Source organism: Sinocyclocheilus rhinocerous, unplaced genomic scaffold, assembly GCF_001515625.1.
Source record: "Sinocyclocheilus rhinocerous isolate Xijiao unplaced genomic scaffold, SAMN03320098_v1.1 scaffold1342, whole genome shotgun sequence".
Classification (NCBI taxonomy): Eukaryota; Metazoa; Chordata; class Actinopteri; order Cypriniformes; family Cyprinidae; genus Sinocyclocheilus; species Sinocyclocheilus rhinocerous.
Window position 1 is genome coordinate 381670 of NW_015640094.1, and position 6124 is coordinate 387793.

Here is a 6124-nt window from a genome sequence, read left to right on the forward strand (position 1 = left end):
CCGAGGGAGTTATTTTGAGATAATTTTGCGTGTATGTGTCCGTTCAAGCAAAAGAGGAATCAATTCTGTGTTCGTGCTCTGCCTGAAACTCCGCTCTGTATGTGCGCGCTTTGAGTGTGTGCGCGCGAGCACCAAACTGAATTCTTCATGCGCATGAATGGTTTAAAACACTTGAATGTTTAAATTGGTAAGACTTAGAAACACGTGTAAATGATAAACTATGATCCTTTTCACCCCTACAAGCGAGTGAACAACGCGAATCAAGGAAGTGATTTTATATCAATGTTCAAGATAGCCCATCAGGGTTTTGGCACATTTTGGTAGCCCGACTGGAAAACACAATAGCCCCGGGACGTCGGGCTAGCGGTTTTGCGAGCCCTGATAAATATACACAGTACACATACATATATTATGTAGACAAAAACTTGTATTTTTGATGCGATTAATCATGATTAATCGCGATTAATGGTTTGACAGGACTAATTCTTTTATAATTTGTAAGGCAAAATGGGTGATTTCATTTGCCCAGTAATAGAAAAATTAACATTACTGCCAAATTTATAACTAAAAGTTGTATATTCTATGTATCACTAGAAATAATACTACTAAATATTGCAGCATAGGTCACACATTTTATCCCTCCACACACTCTTTGTTCTCACATAATAATATAATATCAACTTAGATCAATATTTCTTGTTATTTATATATTTGCTAAGTTGGCAAGTGATAATTGGGATAATGTGCTCTGATCATTATAATGATGTCCTTCTGTTCTCTTCTCCTCGGTCAGGTACCGCTCGTGGGATTGTGGTGTGCACCGGTGACCACACCGTCATGGGCCGCATCGCTACTCTGACCTCCGGCCTAGAGACCGGAAAGACCCCCATCGCCAAGGAGATCGAGCACTTCATCCAAATCATCACCGGCGTGGCCGTCTTCCTGGGCGTCAGCTTCTTCATCCTGTCAATCATCCTGGGCTACTCCTGGCTGGAGGCCGTCATCTTCCTCATCGGCATCATCGTCGCCAACGTGCCCGAGGGACTGCTGGCCACCGTCACTGTGAGTGACCTGACTTCTCCCTCTCTTTCTCAGTGTCAGGATTTTCTAGTGTGTATTGGTGTCCCTGCTAGTGTTTAAATGTCTTTCTGTGACAAGTACGTGTTTGTTTTTGTTATTTTTCAGTATAATTTGTGACTTAATGCGTTTGTGTGTGTTTGTTGTCTTTTTTGTTTCTTTTGTCCATGGCTTTGTTTGGAATGGACATACTGCATACTAACATACTTCACAGTATGTACTACGTACTGCACAGTATGTACTGCACACTGCCTACTGAGTAAAACAACAGTAGCGTGCTACAATATATTATAACGATTAAAATCACAAGTGGCAATAGTATGTCAGGAAATAAATGTACACTATCTTTCAAAAGTTTGGGGTCAGTAAGATTTGTTTAAATAAATTAATCATTTTATTCAGCAAGTCTAATGTCTATAAATATCACTTTAGACTTAAATTAATGCATAGATTATGTCTAAAGTGACATTTAAAAATATTTGTAATGTTACAAAAAATTTCTATTTCAAATAAATGCTGTTATTTTGAACTTTGTTCAAAAATAAATGTTTTTTGAGCATCAAATCAGTATTTTAGACTGATTTCTGGAGGATCATGTGACACTGAAAACTGGAGTAAAATGCTGAAAATTCAGGTTTGCGTCACAGGAATAAATGACATTTTACAATATATTAAAATAGATAACAGTTAATTAAATTATAATAATATTTCACAATATTACAGTCAGTTGTTTACTGTATTTTGATCAAATTAATGCATCCTTGGTGAGAGACTTCTTTCAAAAACATTACAAATATTACAGAATATTTTAAACCAAACCAACCCCAAACCTTTAAATGATAAATAAAAAATATATATATATACACACACACACACAATGGAATTCCAAACAAATAATTAGTCCAAAAAAAAGTAAGAAGTTGCAAAATCACATTTGATATTTCATTTATTCATCACAGCAAATTTTTGCATATGTTAAGTAGTAGGTACATAAAAAAAAGTAATTAAAAAAATAGAAAGTGAGTGAATTTTTTGCTTTAGTTTCTTTCTTTTAATTTTACAGTACTAGTCAGGTACGGGTCAGGTTCAGGAAAGTCAGGCTTCAATTTCTGCTACTACCATAGTTCTCTAGTTCAAGTATTAGTAGTGTGCCATTCTGGACATATTCCATAATATTTGGATACTTTAATCTGTGTGTATCTGTTTTCGTCTCCGGTTCATTTCTTCTTCAGTGTAACAGTGTAACGGTGTTAGTGAGTGTTGTGGCTTCTGGTCTGTGGTTGTGTGGTGTCAGTGAACGCTTCAGTAGTGTTGAATATCATCGTGAACTGTATTCCCTCTCTCTAATCCTTCATATCTGTGACTCTTCGTGACTCTATCACTCTCTCTCTCTCTCTCTCTCTCTCTCTCTGTCTGTTCCTCTCTTTCTCTTCCTGTGTTCTTTTACAGACTCTCACTGTTGAAATCCTAGGCCAATATGAAAATCTGAAAAAGTATTACTCTGTGGTATCTCTAGTTGCCTGTGCGAGCTAGTGGCTGCCACACAGAGACTGACGGGGCTCTGGCTGTGCCTCTGGCTGCCGTGCACAACTAGGCCTGAAACACTCTATGCAGACGTCAAGCTTGGTTTTTTGCATCACTGCATTCGGAAACGTGTAATTCATAATGCAGTGCAAATATGCATGCTAAATATGCATACTAAATACACTGAGACACTGAGGACGCTGAGACTTTTTGCAAAAACAAATTTGACCGTGAGGTTATTAATGTTTTTTGGACCCAACTGGCAAATTTTATATTTATAAATGTTTATATTATAAATTATATATTTACAGTATATGGTAATGTTTTTTTAAAAATTAAAATGCATCATTTTTTCATTAAAAGAAGAAAAATAAGAGTATTAAATTTATTGTTAACGCCTTTATTTTCTACTTAAAGTTTATGTCCATAAAAAGAAATGTGCATGATTAGCTCAACTACACAATTTGTTTTCTCGTAAATTGTGAAACTATTTAGCAATTTTCAACACTTATACATAATAAAAAGTCAAAGCTTTCAAAAACCCTTATCATTTATGCTGTAGCTTTTATAGTTTTTGAAAGAAGTTTCTTATGCTCACCAAAGCTACAAAAAACTAAGTAAACAACAGTAATATTGTGAAAATATTATTACAGTTCAAAATCAATTGTAATTTATTGTAATTATTATCTGTAGATGTAGATTTAGATGTAATTTATTCCTGTGATGCAAAGCTGAATTTTCAGCATCATTCCTCCAGTCTTCAGTGTCACATGATCCTTCAGAAATCATTCTAATATACTGATAAAAAAAAATAATTTTTTTTTACTTTTATCAATACTGAAAAACAGTTGTGCTGCCCTTCATATGTTTCATTAATTAAAAATAGTATGAATTTGGCCTCTCAACGTTACCATAAGGGTGCTTGCTATATTGGACAATATAAAGGCAAAAATAGTAAACAAAAATGTCAATATAAAGAATTATTCATGTGATATAGGCTGAATAGAACAATTGAGAAATTTAGATTTTTAAAAGTCTCTTGATTTTTGGTTTGATTTTTCTGGTAACTGCATTTTGCATGTTCTTGGCAGCCAATAATTCACCTCAGAAAAAATATGGTCTGCACAAATGTTTTGCTTATCCTTACTGCAAGTGAACCCTTAATTAACAATATGCGTCATGTATTTTTTATATCTTGTGCCATATTTTAAGGGTTTTGGATGATAAGGGCATGTCACACCTGCTTATTTTGCCATTCAATTAGACTCTCCTATCAAGTAAAAGATGAATTTGTGCGAATATACCATATAGATTTTGATTGGCTCACCTTTAGACATCAATAATAAAAGGCAGACATTGCGTAGAGTATGTTTCCGACCTCTCTGCTTCCTGCTGTGCTTGGCTTTGCTCCTCAGAGCCTCTTTTTGATTTCACACAGTTCTCTTATTGCACGTGGCTGCATTGTGCCACATTACCAACAATGTAATGTCACTAAAACTCTGTTCGCTTCTTTTTCTCTCCACCTCTTTTTCCTTTCAACTTCTGCCTCACACACTTCCTTTTGTTCCATTTTTCTGCTCCTCTGTTTCCGTTTCTCTCTTTCTGCCTTTCTGTTTGCGTCTCCCAGGTGTGTCTGACGCTCACGGCCAAGCGCATGGCCCGTAAGAACTGCCTGGTGAAGAATCTGGAGGCTGTGGAGACTCTGGGATCCACATCCACCATCTGCTCTGATAAAACCGGCACCCTGACGCAGAACCGCATGACTGTCGCTCACATGTGGTTCGACAATCAGATCCATGAGGCCGACACCACGGAAGATCAGTCGGGTGAGACGCTAGTATAAGCGCTAAGGATGCAATAAATAGATCAGTAGTGTCAGTCAAGGCATTTCAAATGTTACCAAAGCAGGGTTATTGTTCTTAAATAAAACTAACACCATTTAAAAAAACAAACCAAAACCAACTGTAAACCAACCGGGGGAAATATAAATATGTATATATATATAAATTTAAAAAATGAAAGCGGACAATATAAAAAGAGCTAGAAATATAATTCAAAATATTATTTAAAAAACTATAATATTATCTCTAAAGTAATATTTTACCAAAGATATCTATTGCAAATTATTGTTGTTCTTGTGAACTTTCTACTTATCAAAGAATCCTAAAAAGAAAAGTATCACGGCTTCCACAAAAATATGCATTGTTTTCAACATTGATAATAAAAAATAAATGTTTCTTGAGCAGCAAATCAGCATATTAGAATGATTTCTGAAGGATCATCTGAAGTAATGATGCTAAACATTCAGCTTTGCATCACAAAAATAAACTGCATTATACAATACATCACAGTACAAAACAGTTATTTTATATTTAGAAATATTTACAATATTACTGTTTTTACTGTATTTTAATCAAATAAATGCAGCCTTGGTGAGCATACGAAACATAAAAACCTTTGAATGGTAATGTAGATTTATTGTGTTCTAGCTGTTTCTAGGCTGTTCTGGCTGGTTGCTAAGCTATAGATTGATACTATATTGATCCCGAGTGTGTTCTCTAATAGGTGCGTCCTTTGACAAGAGCTCTGGGACCTGGTTGTCTCTGGCCCGTGTGGCGTCGCTCTGTAACAGAGCCGTGTTTAAGGCGGGACAGGACTCTCTGCCCATCCTGAAGCGTGATGTCGCGGGGGACGCCTCTGAATCGGCTCTTCTCAAGTGCATCGAGCTCTCCTGTGGCTCCGTCAAAGTCATGAGGGACAAGAACAAGAAAGTGGCTGAAATTCCCTTCAACTCCACCAACAAATACCAGGTTTGTTTACTGTTTAGTATCCGACGTGACTGAATCCAGAATCCATTCACTTGTTAACATTCAGTCAATGTAACGTTCACTTAATACTTGAAATAATATTGTATATATTTACTGTTGCAAAATAAAATTGGGGAAAAAAACTTTTATAGTTTTGGTGTATCAGAAATTTCATAGTTATTTTTCAAGGTAAATATAGTGGAACTCAAAGCAATAACAGTATGATACAGTATTATTTTAACTTTTTTAAAAATAATTTTAACTAGATTTACGTTAATATTTTATATCAGTGAGTAAGAAAAAATGTATATTGTAGGTCCTGTCATGATTTACTTTAAGTGCATCATCGTTTTTATCACCGTATTAAAACTTTTTACAGTTATTTTATATATATATATATAATATATATATAATATACCCTGATAGCACACGTACATCACGGAGATGTCTATTTGACGTCTGCATTTACATCTGCAAGACGTATTTTTTAGAGTGTTTGCTCATCTGCAATACGTCTATAGGACGTCTCCTATCAGATGTCATATAGACGTCTATTAGATGTCTTTAAGGTTTAGAATGTAAAACTGACATCTTACAGATGCCTGTCAGATGTTTGTAAACAGCAGATGCTTTCCAGATCAAGTGATCTTTAACAGACATCTTGCAGATGTACGTGTGCTATCTGGGTGTATATATATATATATATATATATATAT

General features: G+C 35.2%; 1 pseudogene; it reads left to right on the forward strand.

Moving 5' to 3' along the window:
- The window catches only part of LOC107752536 (sodium/potassium-transporting ATPase subunit alpha-3-like), a 37681-nt pseudogene that overhangs the window by 21203 nt on the left and 10354 nt on the right, over positions 1-6124 (forward strand).